Source organism: Protopterus annectens, chromosome 2.part0 (assembly GCF_019279795.1).
Source record: "Protopterus annectens isolate FY-2018-M chromosome 2.part0, PAN1.0, whole genome shotgun sequence".
Classification (NCBI taxonomy): domain Eukaryota; kingdom Metazoa; phylum Chordata; order Ceratodontiformes; family Protopteridae; genus Protopterus; species Protopterus annectens.
Window position 1 is genome coordinate 1,714,945,320 of NC_056728.1, and position 17,368 is coordinate 1,714,962,687.

Sequence of the window (17,368 nt, forward strand, 5' to 3'; positions counted from 1 at the left end):
TTTTTTCTCTAAGTTTATTATCTGCCACAAATTGGGCCTGATTTACAATTTTGTGGATGCCTGAGCTTGGCCATTTCAAACAAGACTTTTTATCTGTTCTTCGATAAGTGGTAACAAGCTCTTTACAAAAGCTGCTGATAACCCACCCCACTAGCTGCCACATCTTGCGTAGACTGCTCTGGATGTCCAAAGAAGGCCTCAGCTGCATCTGTCATGTTGCAAATACTCATCAATAGATTCAGTCTCTTTCTGCATAATAGCTTTTATACTTAACCAATTAGGAGTAGGGGGCACACTGTGTTAATGGCTTTTAAGAGGTTATTTCTAGCAGCTAGAAATCCATCATCTGTATGTTTGGGAATGTTGTCACCTATGTTAGATTTATCCCATATTTTCCTAAATATAACAGGAGGTGTGGAGGCTTTCAATACTAGTTGCAGGTCTTTGATAGTAAGGTTTTGCAATTGTACATGTCATAAGATTTTTGCATATATTGCTTAATGTGTTTGAATGGGAGGGACAGAATCTACAATGGTTTGAAAATCCACTGCAGTACATGGTCTGTACTTCTGTTATAGCAGGTTTAGACTTGTTATCTCTAGCTGCTGCTGGATAAGGTAGAGCTCATAAGGGGTGCATTTGTGTAGGAGGTACATCAGAATCAGTAAAAAGGTCAGAATCTGGTTGTTCTCTTGCAGTTTGCTTAGCAGGGGATGCCCACTGACATTTCTCCCTGTCAACACTTGGGAATTGGGAAATAATATGCTTAATCTTACCCAAAGTGCTGGTTTTTGATGATGAATTCTTATTAGTAAATCTTTTCAGTTTTCCCATATTTATCATTTGTTCTGTATTTATGTCTGTGATACAACTGTTTCCCTTTGTTAGATATATGCATTAACATTTGATCTGAAGGTATTACGATTGGGACTGAATGGCATTGCTGACAGAGTCTGGTGTTATAACTCAACCAAGAATTGGAAGTGTGGAAGCAAATTGAGCTGTGTCTGGGGAAGTGGTAGCTGTTTCTGCAAAGCTTACCTGCACCTGCCCTCTCAGAGTGGAAGAACTTTCAGATTCTTGAGGTACGGATGGGTTATATTGTGGAGTGGTTCAAAAAATAATGGAGGCCAGTCATCATCTCATGATTCTGGCTGTATGACTGATAATTGTGCTTACTGCCTTAACAGAAACATACCCCAGAAGTGGAATCTCACATTTGCACATTTTTATAATGTGTTTACTGTTCTGTTAACCATCTGCAGCTGTGATTTTAAGCTTTTAACTAAAGATTCCTTTTCCTTATTTTTAGAGTCTTCTTGCCAGTCATTAAAAGTGACCCACAAGAAGCTGGTAGCTTATTACCTTTTTGTTTCATTTTTTTTTCTAAAATGTTCTTATCAACAGTCCTTTTCTCCAGGTAACTGTAAAGTGCTAACTGTTTTTGGTGAGCTCATACCATTTTACCAAATAACTGCAGCTGTCTGTTCCATACTTATTAAACATATACCTGTCTAGAGTTCCATACACTGGATCTTTTAAACCACTTATACTGGTGCCTGGGTCTATATTATGTTATCAAAAAGGCTTTCCATCGAACATCTTTTCATTGACCCTTAAAAAGTGAACTGCCATTTCAGTGAATGGCTACATCAGCGATGTTTTTCCCTGGGACAAAGATCATTTGGCCATCCTAGTGAGTTTGCCCTTTTCCCCACTGTAGTGCGATCTCGGAGTTGGTATATTTAGTTAAGGATGATATGGGGGGCACAGACCCCCATATTGGGGGCTGTGGGGCGAAGCCCCCCACTTTGTATTGTTTGAAGTGATGTGTCATTTTTCATAGGACACATTATTTTTTTTCCCTTGGAGAAAAATCTCTGATGTAGCCGTTCACTTATTTGGCAGTTCGTTTTTTATGGGTCGATGAAAAGGCATTCGATGGAAAGCCTTTTTGATAACATAATATAGACCCCTGGCGCCCATTAAAAAAAAAAAAACACTCTCATACCAAAGGGATAGTAGATATACAACTATAACTAGTGTCACTCACATTTCTAGTGAAGGAACTCTCTCTGTTCCTTTTTTTTTTTTTACATTTGATTAGAACCTCCTCTCACTCCTGAGAAGGATGATCTGTCCTTCTGACATGGAAACCCAATCCTTGTGACAAGAATACTCTGTTTGTCTATATAATGCTTAGACTCCCACTAAAATACAATTAAATGTCTTAATGCTGTTATTATGAATGATTATACATACATCCACTTTTACCTGCTCACATGCAATTAAAACTTGTTAAGAAAGTTTTAGTAAATCTTACTTGTACAGTCTTTAGACTCTGCTGAAATTTTAAAATTTTGTAGTGATATTGCCTGACAGGAAACTTGTCACTTTTGGGTTCAGTGGCAATTTCTAATGAAGTAGCACACAAACAGCTCAGAAATCTGAGTAGACATGGCAGCAAACTGTTAAAGTACCAAATAACTTTCACACAATACAGTCCACCAGTGAATAATACTCTCCTTTATTGCAAAGAAAAACTCATATGTGGAAGACTACAAAATCAAGGTCCTGTCTCCTCGAACTACAGAATGCTGGATTTTTGTATACTTTCTTTCATTAAAAGCAACATTATTGTAGCAATCAAAGAACAACCACTGACCTATTAACAATGAACATCACAGCATTCATTTTGCTAACTATGATCTCCTTACTACTTGTTTATGACTTTCCATATTAGGCAAGAGTTCCGAATTTCATCAAATAACTTTCTACACAGAACAAATCTTTATACATTTCTTATTCTGTCAGCAGTAGTCAATATTAGACAGCAATCAAATCAACAGATATACACTGCAGAAAATTCAGGAATCCAACTTGTTATAAAAACATATTAGAAACAAAATGCATGTACTAACATCTTCCCTTCTCCATATACCTCACCTTTCCCGTTGTAATGTGCAAAGAGTATAATATTTTTCTTTGGTTTACCTTTAAAACCGTGAATCACAGTGGTTCGAGTGCTCATATGAGTGACTCGAAACCATGAAACTGAAAATGTCAACAAACCTTCATGTTCGAAAAACAGCAAATCAAAGAGCAGATTCACTGTTTTTCTAACATGAATGCATCCCCACACCCCTCCCCCCACTTTATTATTCTAAATCAGAGATCGCACTACAGTGGGGAAAGGAACCATTTCCCGATCCCCACTATAGTGCAATCCTCCCCTGAATGTCGAATGTGCAATGAGCGAATCTCACTGTGCATTCGCTCATTGCACATTCAAATCTTTTTCCATTCGGCGTTTGCAAACCTTGCAGATTGCATTTCAGAAATGTTCTGTTCTCCCTTCTGCAATAAGCGGTTTTAAAGGTAAACCTTTTTCTTCAAATGTTTTAAACAAACCATAGACATGTTTAGATGTTGCTCATAAAAATCAAGTAGGAGCAGTTAAAAGGAAGAAATCCAAAGAAAGAAAAGTATGCTGACGTATTTATTTTTATTTTGGTGAGATAAAGGTGGAAGATGAGTATGCGTATTGTGCTTTCAGACCAACAAAATGCATATGGTAATGCTAGAAGTGATATACTGTCAGAAAGAATGAAATAAGCTCACAAAGTGGTAGGTAAGCCTGTTAGTGCATTATGCAAAGGGGTCTGTGTGGCTGTGTCCATTAGTGAGGTGCTTGAAAGAGTTACAGTCAGGAGAAAAGTGGGCTTGTTACAAGAATGTTTATTAAGGACTTTTGTATGTGATTTTTGTTAGCTGTGTATTAGTAAATGTAGAAGAAAATAGACATATAAAAGGAACTCATTTGAAAGAGTTGAAAACATGTAAATATGTTCCTGTGTAAATGATATGATGGTATTTGTGAGACACCAGAAGCTATGGGAGAGGTTCCAGGAACTTGTGGCAGGTTTAGAAATATGAAAAGGCAATGAAGGTTTTTTTTCTATATGCTGTTTATGGCTGTGCCTGCCAGGCATCAATCCTCCCCCCATAGCCGGCATTAGGTATAGGCCAACTAGGCAGCCGCCTAGGGCGCCACTCTAGCAGAGGCACTTTTCCAGTAATCTGGATGGTATAGGTAGACCAGGATGGGGCCACCAGGTGGTGTTGGGGGGTGCTGTGGAGACCATTTGTCTAGGACACCAGTTGACCAAAGCCCGGCCCTGCCTCCCCCATCAGCCAGATCCAAAACCTCACAGGAAGCTGTTATACAGGTTACCTCAGTATGGGCTTGTGCTCTCACCACATCCTGGTAATGAGGATATAATTAGTATGCCACTAATTCCACCTGTGTGGAGCAGACACATGAGTAGCCTCAATGCAGGAGCCAATATGCCCCTTTCATTTGGTTTCAAACTCCCATGCCCCTGCTAGGAGGGCTACCACATTCATGGCTTGGAGACCAAATACATTCTGCCCTTATAATCATGCTTTACAAATCATAGATTCATAGCCTTAAAGTTACATGCTAATACTCTAACAATACTGCATTCCACTACAGATGTATTTGAATGTGAGTATCATATTATTCATCCTAGCCTAAATAATGCCATGTATAAAAGGGTACCTGTTAATGTGATGTTCATTTCTTTATTGTTATTAGCTTACCCCATTTCAACTTTTGAACAAGAAGCATCTTAGAGAATCACTAAGGAAACTTGGGAAGATAGAAGGCACCATTTAAATAGATCACTATATTAGTTTTCAAAACAGATTAAAGCTGGCTATGCCCATAGAAAAAGAGTACATACAGAAAGTCCAGGAGAAGCAAGAGTTTATAATAAGAATGTCTACCTTAGAGAATTTAATGCCATCAGGTGTTAATGTTAGTGCACTCCATGGAGAACAAATTTCTGGCTAGGTGCCAAGGACCATTTGAGGTAATTCTTAGCAGTGAACTATAACGTTCAGGTAGTCAGCAAAGAGAATGATCAAATGAATCTATCACATTAATGTAGCCATGGAAATGTTGTTGTTTTTCTTTCAGCTTTTCCCGGTTAGGGGTCGCCACAGCGGAACTCCGGTCCGCTAATGATTGGCAGTCGATTTTTATGGTGTCAGGTGCCAGCCCGATGCTCAACCTTCAATGAAGGCACACCCATTCACGCATGTCTTTCGAATGCCACTCGACTGCGGGGAGGACATGCAGACTCCACACAGAAGATGCTCCAGCCAAAAATCGAACGGGAAACCCTCTTGCTGTGAGGCGACAATGCTACCACTGCATCACCGTGGCTTAATGTAGCCATGGAAATGAACTTCAGTTAACAAGCTATTTACAGAACATTACATTGTCAATGTAGACATGGAAATGTAATGTTCTGTAAATACCTTGTTAACTGAAGTTCATAGGTTCAGTGGTGTAAACTAGGCTAATGACCACTAGAGTCCTTACAAGCCTAGCCATGCAACCTAAATAACATTTCCATCTACCATGTGTAGGAGGAGAATCCACGCCCTTCTTATCATTTAGCAACAAAGGCAAGTTTGCTACATATTGAGCCATTGACAATGACATCATAAAGGAGAGACCACAGAATTTCTATCTGGAAAACTGAGACATTCTTGTCAATAAGCTCAAAAACATAAATTCAGAGAGACTGTACTAAGAAATAAAGGAGTATTCTCAGAAACACCTGAGGAAACTAGACTGATGGAACATAATGCAGAAACAGCGCCTGGACAGAAGGTTAGACTGAGACGTTACAGAGCACACAGCAAAAAATAAAGAATCTGACAGCATATCTGGCTTCTCCACAAATGTAGTGATGACAGCAAAAAACAGAGTGTACTACAGCCATGAGTAGCAATAAATCTGTTTATTCAGCTGGTAAAAACATTTGCAATACAACTGCTTCCTCAGGCATGAACATACGGAATAAAAAAACAAGTAAAAATTCATCCTTATATAATACAACAAAAGCAGATAGCACAAGTCACATGATCAATTAAACCATTATAAAATTAAAACATTTAAATGCCCAGGTATTTTAAAATATACTTAGAAAACAACATATATAAATCTATATGCAATCATATACTACATGTATACATACAAACGGCACCCTATACATACATTAAAAAGCCTCAGATATACTCATGTATATGAACAAATACATATACAAAGTCATACTATCTTACTTTATTTCTAAGCTCTATTAACTCTGGTTTAAAACTATAAGCATCATTCAGGTCAGGTGGATGTTGAGCTCTAAATCTTAATATCCAGTTTTTCAACAGTTTTTTATTCAACCAAATGGAACCCTTTCCACTGCCTCACAAACGGAAGAGAAGTTTCAGGTAACAAGGAAGTCTTTTCTTGAATTAGTTGGATCCTATAGAAATATGTAGCTAATTTTGCAGCAGTTAGGGAAATCTGCTGTCAAGGAACATTGATTTCTTAAGGCATAGAGAGAATTTAATGAGCTAAAAAGTATATATTGTTGGAACCAGTATTAGCCACTTCTTATTTTACTATACAATTACCCTGCATATAAATGCATCAGAGGTAGGATTTTTCAGAGCAGTGCTGTCCCAAAATGTTCAGGGTTTAGAGCACCATGTGTGGTATGTCAGCAGAAAATTAAGCGATACTGTAAAACAGATGTTCATCCATAGATAGATAAGTGTGAAGCCCTAAAGTGTTCCTTCTATTCCTTACATTATCTATTACATAGGCATTTTGGAGTAGTTCCCATGCCTGGATGAGAACTTAACCAAGGAATTCCAAAAGACAATCTATATATTAGTGGAAGGGCTGTACAGGACTGTATATATAAGGAGAAGAGAACCCTAGGGTACGCTTCTGTTATTTGAACTAAAAACCAAGTTAGCTTTTATTTTTCTTTTCTATGGATTTACAGAAGAAATGTGCGTGTGTGTGTGTATGTGTTAACAACAGACGCTTCCAGTGTTTTTTTTTTTGATCTTGCAACATATACATTTAGATATACCCCAGGAATCAGTAAGCTCTGCACAGTGTCCAGGAATAGTGCAAGAGCTGCTGCACGCAATATGGCAGACGATCGATCCCAGAATGAGCTCCCGGGATGTGCACGAGCCCTCCAACACTATTCCTGCATGGACACAGCTCCTGTATGCTAATTACCCCATTTGAAGGTGAAAACCATGCAGATGAAGTGAATTAGTGATCCAGGAAGCATGCAGGCATCTGTGCAGGAATAGTGTAACCTGCAGAAATCTATTCAGTTACTAACCGAACACATTTCTGCAAATTACAAAACGGAGGCATGACAGCTCAAAAGAAAGCATGTATACAATGTAGTAGGCATGCCAATGGCCAGATATATGGCCATTGGCATGGTAAATAGTTGCAAAATTATAAAAAATAACTTTTATTTTTTTTGGCCGATTTCAGCCGTTTAAGCGTAGGGCAGCAGTGCTCTAATGGGATCAGCCCGAAAAAACAAAAAAGCTGGAAATAAGGCATGCAGAAGACAACAATACCACCGAATAGTGGTTGCTAAGGAGGAAGGCTGAGTGTCAGTCTTGTAACAATGCATTAGAAGTCAGTTTTATGAAAAAGAGGGGACTGATACTGAATCACAGATTTCCCCTCAGTGTTAGCTAGTACCCAGCCGTGTAAGTGCAGCAACACCATGGTGCAAGCCTAAGAGGTAGCTGACTTCATAAGGGGGAGTGTCATGCATGCTGCAAGCTTATTGGAGCTCTGTGGCCTGTGTTTGCCCTTAGCTAAGCACAGCTAAGGAAGGGGATGTGTCTGAGGTTGCCTAGCAGTGTTTACATTGCCTAAACAGGTGTGCGCGCCGCGCACCAGGTTTTAAACAAAAAAAAAAAACAGGAAATGGCAGCTCTATTCACATCTGAGCACTGGGTATATGTGGCATGCCTCAGGGCTTAAACAGGAATGCAATGGAAAAGGAAAACAGCAGTAGGAAGGAAATCAAGGAGAACTAGCATAGCTGGCAGGTGAAATGCATCAGAATCAGCCAATTACACAGGCAGCAGCCCAGCCCCGAACACCACTATAAACTATGCAAACACCTTCCACTCTGTTTTTTCCCACAAACTCTACACCACCGGTGTACACAGATGGGGAAATTTGACCAGACAAAACTAACAAAATGATAGAAGCTGCTGTCACTCTCATACATCAATAGGTGGAAGAGGCTGAGGGTGGTGAGGATGAGAATGCTGATGACCAACCCACAGTGAGGAGAAGAAGAGTGTACAGACCCAGGGTAACCTACCAGGGGCTACATGAGCTGGTGATAGTGGAGTGCTATAGGGTGGACAGGGACATCCTACAGCAAATTGTTGAGCTGTGGCAGCCACACCTCGCACACAGAACCAACAGAGGGGAACCCATCCCAGTGGATACCAAGGTATGTGTAGGCTTAAGAACACTAGCCACAGGTACCTTCCAAACACCAACTGGGGATATTATGGGGATCTCACAGGCATCAGCATTCAGGGTAATCTACCAGTTCCTGGATGCCATGTCAGCACATGCCAGTGAGTACATATATTTCTCCAACACCCATGAAGCGTTGACCAGCAGTAGGCATCTCTTCCACCAAATAGCAGAATACCCTGAGGTAGTGGGTGCTATAGACTGCACACATATACACATCAAAGCACCACCTGGTGATTGGGGTAGGGTCTACATAAACCGCAAGGGCTTCCCCTCCATTAACTGCCAGGTTGTGTGCGATGCCCAGGGCATTATAATGAATGTGTGTGCTGGCAGCCCAGGAAACTATCACAACTCCCACATCTGGCATATGACACAGCTGTACCAGAGATTTGCCAGTGGGGACATCCCATATGGCCACCTAGTGGGGGATGCTGGTTACGCACTGGAGCTGTGGCTGATAACACCCATCAGAAATGCACACACCTGAACAAGAACTCCATAATGAGGCACACACACAAAGAGAATCATTATAGAGCATGTGTTTGGGATGCTCAAATCATGGTTCTGATGCCTGGACATATCCAGTGGAGCCTTGCAGTACTCACCAGCTACATGTACACAAATTTTCATTGTATGGGCCATGCTACACAATATGAACCTGCAGAAACAGCTGCAGCAGGAACAGCATGAGGTAGGGCCACACAGCCCCCCCCCCACCATTGCCAAGGCCAGCACAGGCACAGAGTGACTCGGAGAAGGAACAAGCTGAGCCTGCCCCTGTAGGCAGAAGGAAGCATGCCCAGTATGCCCAGGCTTTGGCAAACAGGCAAAGCATAGCACATACACTGACAAGGGAGAAATCCAGGGAATGGCACATACAGTAAAAGGGATGCCAAACATGACACTACCTGTGCTTTACCATGTATAGGGAGTGTACTATGTGCATCCAACATAGTCAGCCCTCCAGCACCATCCTCAATACTGGCACAGCCACAAATAACTCACTCTTCCTATCAATTGCTGAATGGAGTAGTATGTTCTGCTAGTCATAGCTATGGTATGGATGTGAGCATGCAAGGGAATTGGGTGGCTGAATGGGATGGTATCAGATAGTGGATACCTATATGGGCAGCATGGAATACATAACAAATACTGGTGTCAACAAAGTAGGCAGTAGTAGACAATGTGACAAATCCCACTGCAGTACGTGTGGTGGCCCAAATGTTTGTCCATAGGACATGCACATGCATGTCACTGAGGCTCACATACCCAACAACAGCCTCAGCCAGCAGGACAGGTGTAGATGACCATAAAGAAAGGCTGTGCTAAGGCCTCCAATTAATGGCAATGAATAACAGCCCCCATCCAGACCTACACAGACAGACTACAACAGGTCAGGCAGTTGTATGTTAGTTCTGCAGGGTATGAAGTCTGAAACTGAAATGTAGGTCAATAAAACCTAAAACCTAAGAGCTGTACTCTACTGAAATGCCTCTAGTCTGCATGATAGGTCAGAATACAAAACAAAATGGAAGCCAACAGAGTACCTGAAATACCAGTACAGTCATAGCAAATGTGTACAGCTGTCAGGTGTGCTCCCCCCCACAATCCTATGTAGAAATGCAATAACATGTACGAGTGGGGTTAATAACAGTGGAGCACAGATTACCTGAGCTGGCCCAATTTACAGGATAGATTGTTGCATGTGTACAATATGCAGGGCTCTGTGTGTTAGGTTGTTGTGTGTTGTACATTGTGTGGAAGTGGTCAGCATGTGGACATGGAGGGTTGTGCCCCAGTGGCCTATGGCCACTACTGTTGATGACAGGGCCATGTTCTGACAACTGCAGTGCCAACCACAATGCATCCCAGCATGATCCAATTAAGCAGTCATCCATACTCACTGTCCAGATGTCAATATCTGTCACCATCTGAAAGATGGATATGCCATGAATGTGGTCCCAGACATACACACAGTACACAGGTGGAAGTACCCTAGACAGAGTACATAAAATGTAACTGTCAACTGCACACACCTTTGGAATTGTACATACAGGTTAGCAGCACATTAGTTGTATGTGTAGTATGAAATACTGATGTAGTCTGGCCAATCAGTGGCAGACCACAAAAGGCAAAGTAATAAGAGAATGCCTATGTCCCCTCACAAGGCAGCATAAGGGAATGTCCCAGGTATATCTGTGAGTCAGCTGCAAGAAGCTTTCATATCACACATGCACTCAGCTCACCCCACCATCATCCACAGGTTTATCACAGGTCATATTCCCTGCTGTTGGGAATGAGTACAGCATGACCCCCTATGTCTGTATGGAAATACCACAGAATGCAGCATGCTGAAGTGTCCTATGCAGGTGTGTCCCAGTCGCTGTAAGCAGCACCCTGCCAGCATCCAGACCAATGGATTAATATGGACAGGAACTATTGCCATTAACACCTTCCACACTTACCCTGTCACCCCAGAGGAATCCAGTGGCTCACAGCCTGGCATTGTAGGAATGACAGAATGCACTGGTCTGCTACAGATGGCCTGCATCACTACCAAATGCCCTACAGTCCTCTGTCAAAGGCCTGTGCCTCACCCATACTGCCAATGTATGTTATCTCATGGGGTCCCAAATAACAACATAACACAGTCCACAGAACACAAATGCAAGGCCATGTCAACAAATCCCAGTAGCATGCTCACCATGTCCTACTGCATGAACTGTGGACCAACCCCTAAATAACGCTGGGATGAAGGGACAACTATAGGGATACTTCACCGATATCACTCACATAATGTTAGGAAGAGTGAAGTCTGAAACTCTGATGTGTGCCCATACTATGCCTGCCTGCAAACCCAGTAATGGGTGACTACAAACCTGCTTGTAAACCACAATGTGAAGGGGAACTGACCAGATATATGAGCCCTGCCTCTGGGTAACCTGGGTGAATCTGTACAGTTGAGAGGTATGGCCACAGCAGGATATGGCCATTCTGTTATGTGATAGATGTACAAGCAGGGAATCCTCAGCCACCACAGTACCAAGGTGCTGGGCCATTTGCACAGATCCATCAGCAAGTGTCTGCAGCTACCCCTCCAGAATGGCATGGGTGTACAAGAATATGTAGGCTGCAGACCACAATACTTGACACAGCTTCATTCATCTTGTATTTCCCTGGAAACAACTGTGCGCAAATAAGTATATCGGTTGGTAGTTGATGACATAATACATCACAGTGTAAAACAGCACATGTCTGAATATCTCTGCTAACACCAACCATGTAACCCAAGCAGCACAGACAGAAATAGTTACAGTATCCCACTATCTGTCTCCCATTGTGACTCCATATTGTCAACCTATCTACAGATATCCTGCAGAAACAGGTTGCTAGCTGTAAGTGTAGAACACAAAATCCTGCACTGGAGTACAACCTACCTGGAATGGATTCACACACTCAATACAGAAGGTTATACTGGGCATGTTCCTATACTTAGAGGAATGAAGCCCATGTCTGACAACAACATTGGACTATACATATCTCTCAGTCGCAGATGTCTGTGCACACACACACCACATTGCACACCATTCATGCTTTGCACACACATTGGATAGGAATACTCACACATATCCAAGGTTACCGTGAGATTTTATGTATTAGTATTAAGTGTGAAATTATGAGTAAAAGAGAAAATGGCATTTACAAGGCCATTTTAACTTGTGGTCTTGGCAATGATGCTGATAATTTGATTAATCAAAATGAGAAAAACAGTTTGCCTAAGCAGATCAATAGGTTAATGTTTGTCACCATCTTTAACCAGGATGTTGATTGGTTTAAGTGGGTGGTGAGGAAAAACTGGGGTTTATTACAGTTGGATAAAAGTATAGTAAAAAAGATGAGTGGTATGCCCAATTTTGTGTTCCGAAGGGATAAATCTTTCAAAGAGATTTTGGAGAAAGGGATACATTATACACAACCAAGTGGTGGTAGAAGGACTGATAATTTTAAGTGTGGAAGATGCACAACATGTAAATACATAATGTAAACAGGTAGGAGTATAATAGTAAACAATTGTTTTATCCCGATTAGGGGACACTATGACTATCATGCCCAGAATGTGGTCTATTTGGCAAAATGCACAGCATGTCCCACATTTTATGTGGGTAAAACTTTAAGGCAATTTAGGGAAAGAGTCAAAGAACATGTGTAGGATATTAAGCATTTTAAGAATACAAATGCAATGGCTAGGCACATTGCTGAATATGCAGAGCACAGTTTTAAATGTTGTGTTATTCAACAAATCAGAAAAGATATCCAGGGTAAAGTATTAGACGTCCATTTAGATATTTGTGAACTACAATGGCAACTAAGGTTGAATGCATTAAATTACCCTGGTATCAATGACATTATTAGCATAGCCCCTATTTTAAAATTAAGACATATTTTGGGCAGGAGGTAGTGCATAATGGTCATAGGTTTTAATATATAATATATGTTATTGTTTTTTGAGCTTATGTGTTTTGTAATACACACACATATGCATATTTATGTTTACATGTTTTACAAAACATTTTTATGAAAATTGTTTTACAAAATTGCTTTAACATGAGTTTTTACTTGATATTTTTAGTAGAGAAATAGATTAATTGTTTTAGGTACATGGTATTTGTATAAATTTAGCACTGTCATTTTAAGCAGTAAGTAGCCAATTATGTATATTTAATGAGTTAATTGATGTATTGGGTGGGTATTTAAATGGTCATCCTCAGGGAGTTTCATTGTTCTGATGAAGTCCAGATTAGGTGGACGAAACCTAGGCCAAACGTGTGTCTGGTTATTTTGCATTGAGCATTGAATAAACCAGGAATTCGTGTGATCTTCTTGTTGCTTTTATCATTGTTCAGTGGAACGGTTTGTAGCTCTCCAGCTGCTTTTTACTGTTTGTGAACACACAGAGATTTGGGGAAGAGAGAGGCAGACAGTTACAAAGAGATTGCCATCATGAGTCCTGTCCCACCCACCACACATCCAACTGGCCAATATCACATGATGTGCCGATGTCAATCACTGTAGACATTTGCTTTTGGTAGCTATAGTGTCTGTGCTGCTTGTGATAACTTTATAACATGATAGTACAAATCAGTATTCATCTAGCATTTGTATACCCAGTCCTGTCAAATGTAAAGTTGTGTGTGACTCAGTGTTGTGTGTGTGTTCCCAGAGGAATGGTTTATGGCCCATTCATACACACTGCACTTCCCATAGCCCATGTTAGCACTCATGCTGATGTCAGTCACCTTGAAATAACCCTCTGGCCAAATATCAGCCCCATAATCTCCATGGCATGTGCGATAACTGCATAATGCTGTAGTGTAACATACTAATCAGGTAGGAGTTCTAATCACAGACATGGCAACTGTGAAACTCCATGTGTGTGTAGAGATTAATGCTTTTGAGGCCATTCACAGTCACTACACCTCCCATTGCCCTGCTTTAGCAAGCCTGCTGATGTCAGTCACCTTGAAATATCCCTTTGGACAAAGGCTGTCCCTATAAGCTCCGTGGCGTGTGTGATAACTGTGTAATGCTATAGTATAACAAACTAGTTAGGTAGAAGTTCTAATCCTAAGCATGGCAGGTGTGTATATAGATTAATGATTTTGAGGCCATTCACAGTCACTACACCTCCAATTGCCCTATTTTAGCAAGCCTGCTGATATCAGTCACATTGAAATACCCCTTTGAAGAAGGACTAGCCCTGTAAGTTCCATGGTGTGTGCCATAAATGAGGAACAATGTAGTAGCAGTAACTACACAGGTATGGGTTTGAATCTCATCTGTGGCAAGTGTTTTTGTGTGTACTGCAAAGATTTTGGCCCCATTTACAGCCAGTACATATCTCAGAGCCTGATTTTAGCAGTCCTGCAGATATTTCCACCTTACAAGTACCTGTTGCCAAGCCTAAACCATGTTATGTCAGTGGTGCATGTGGTAAATGTGTAACCATAATGGTTTGTAAAGATTGTTAGATAGAGGTTGAGCCTCACCACTGGCAAATGTAAATGTGTGATTAGAGTAAAATTATTTTTGGGATCTGTCACCCACTACATCACCCAGTGTCAGTATTTACAAGGTCTGGTGATGTTCCTCACCTTAGAAGTACCTTGGGACAACATTCATCCAATACGCTCTGTGGTGCATGCGATAAATGCAGTACACTGTAGTACATAGCTATGTTGGAGTTTGAATCTCAGTACTGGCAAGTGTGTGTCTGTCATCAGTATCCTGTGTGGGGTTGCTGTGATTGTGTAATGATAGTGGGTTTTGCTAAATTATTATATTGAGGACCTACTATATGTTATAATGTCCACCTTATAAGGACAACAGATGTCAAACACCAGAGAGGCTGGTGTAGACAATCTATAGCCCTACATGTGACATTACTGATCGATGAACAATATAGGCAACCCTTGTATTACTCAGAGAACACTCTCCACCCATGTCTCATAAACAAACACACCTGGCTAAGCAACAACCACTATATTGGTAGTTCCCTGCATATTGCCCACAGATAGTAACCACAGTGTGACTGCAGTGGACTACATGCATGTTGACCACAACAGTGCCACTGACATCAGAAAGTACTGTGATGTGTAACATCTCCTGACTGAGTGTGTGTTATCCAGCAAGTAAAAGGACATGGCACTATGTTCCATCCCCACAATAGGCAAATAAAGGCTTACAGTGGTCCTTTTGCTATGTAACCCATAAAGGGAATACCATGCCTTATACACATGCCCTGTATGGACAGACGCCACTAACTCCACTGAATACCTGTATCATGCTGTCAATGTAGGTGCAAACACAACCTCAGTTCCATAGCCAGGTCTCCCCAAATGATGTCAGGAATGCTACATCAGAAGATAATAATCTGTGCACACAACATGCCCCAGAGACCTCAGGTACACTTCTACATGTCAAAGAACATGTGTGTGGGACATGTGCACAACCCAGACACTGTCCATATTATGGAATATAGCTCACATATTACATGGCAAGCAGTGCACATCACTGGCCATCCACAATAGTAACCTAGATGAGCGGATGGTGAATACAATACCCAACTGTGGGGACCACTCCAGGAACTACACCCCTGAGCCACACTGGAGACCATTGTCATGTGGCCTGATGCCAAGGTATTCCCTTTGGCTAGCCCATCCACCTACTACACACCTGTGAAGCAATGAACCTATGCATCTCAGTACTGGCAAATGTCTGTGTGTGCGCGCGCACGTGTGTGTGTGTGTGTGTGTGTGTGTGTGTGTGTGTGTGTGTGTGTGTGTGTGTGTGTGAGAAGATTAATGATTTTGAAGCCATTCACAATCACTGCACCTCCCAGTGGCCTACTTTAGCACACCTGCTGATATCATTCACCTTGACATAACCCTCTGGCCATATATCAGCCATATAAGCTCTGTGGCATTTGTGATAACTGCATAATACTGTAGTATAGCAATCTAGTTAGTTAGGGGTTCTAATCTTGATCCTGCCAACTGTGATGATGTGTGTGTTTCCCTGATGGAGTGTGTGTGTGTCTCCATTGACACCTGATTTTGTGGACATTCACATGTACTACACTTCCCTTATCCCTTCTTTAGCACTGTTGCTGATGTCACTCACCTTCAAAGATACCTTTGGACAACTCTCCAACATGTAAGTTCCGTGGCATGTGCAATAATTGCGTAACACTGTAATAGCAATAGATAGTCAGATATGGGTTTAAAACTCAGTACTAGTAAGTGTGTGGTTGTGCATGTGTCATCAGTATCCTGTTGGGGTAAATGTGTACTGACAGGATCCATTGCAGTGTGGGTTTTGCTACATCATTATATTGAGGACCTATATGTCCCATTGTCCACATTAGAAGGCCAACAGTTTTCAAACACTGTAGAGGTTGTTGTAGACAATCCTCAGCTATAAATGTGTACAGCCATCTGCAATTACTATGTGACAGTATGGATTAGTAAACAATACAGGCAACTGTTATAATAACCAGAAACCACTCTCCACCCATGGATCATACACAAACACGCTTGGCTCTTACTCTCTTGCACCCTTCCTTTCTTACTTTGTCTCTGTCTCTGTCTCTGTCTCTGTCCCTGTCTCTCTCTCTCTCTCTCTCTCTCTCTCTCTCTCCCTCTCTGGTGGATGTGGAAAAGTACATCTGTTTTACATAGGCAGCAGCTTGAGTTTTGTAAGGAATGCTCATGATCAGCTGATGGCATGGTCATGAATTGCAGTCCCCCACTTGCTAAGTGCATGTGGAACAGTTGTGGTACCATTCCTATAGCCAATTACATGGAAACACACTCCTATAACTAAGCACTTCATGTGGATGTTGGCCCTTTTCCTTCACTGTGAGCAGGACTTCATGTGGGTGTTTGACAAACAGCATCACAGAGGGTAGTTGGAAATACCTCTTACAACATACACAGTGGAGACAGGCCAACAAACAGGAGGGGGATGTTCCAGACATGGGGACAGAATGCAAGTACTGCTGTTCTACATTTGAAATAATGTTGGTTTAACAGGGTTTGTGTGGATATGGCTGTTCTACATGATTTAAAGTCTGGCATGACAGTGTTATGTGGTTGAGGAAACTCTCACTTGTAGGGCTATCTGCAGACTGTCCAGAATTTGGAGTCTTACATGTGTTATGTTACTCACACATTTCCTATTTTTAGATATGCAGTAGCATACTCTGATGATTGCAGTCGGTACATGGTGACATCCATGTGAGTACTGACTTCATATCCCTCAGAAGAGATATGTCGCAACAAACCCTGTTACACCAGGAAATTTCTCAGATTATCACAGCAATATGTCAATATTGGCGCTGTGTTTGTGCCTCTGTCCCCCAAGCCTGTCACCCTTTGTCCATATGTCATGCAGTAA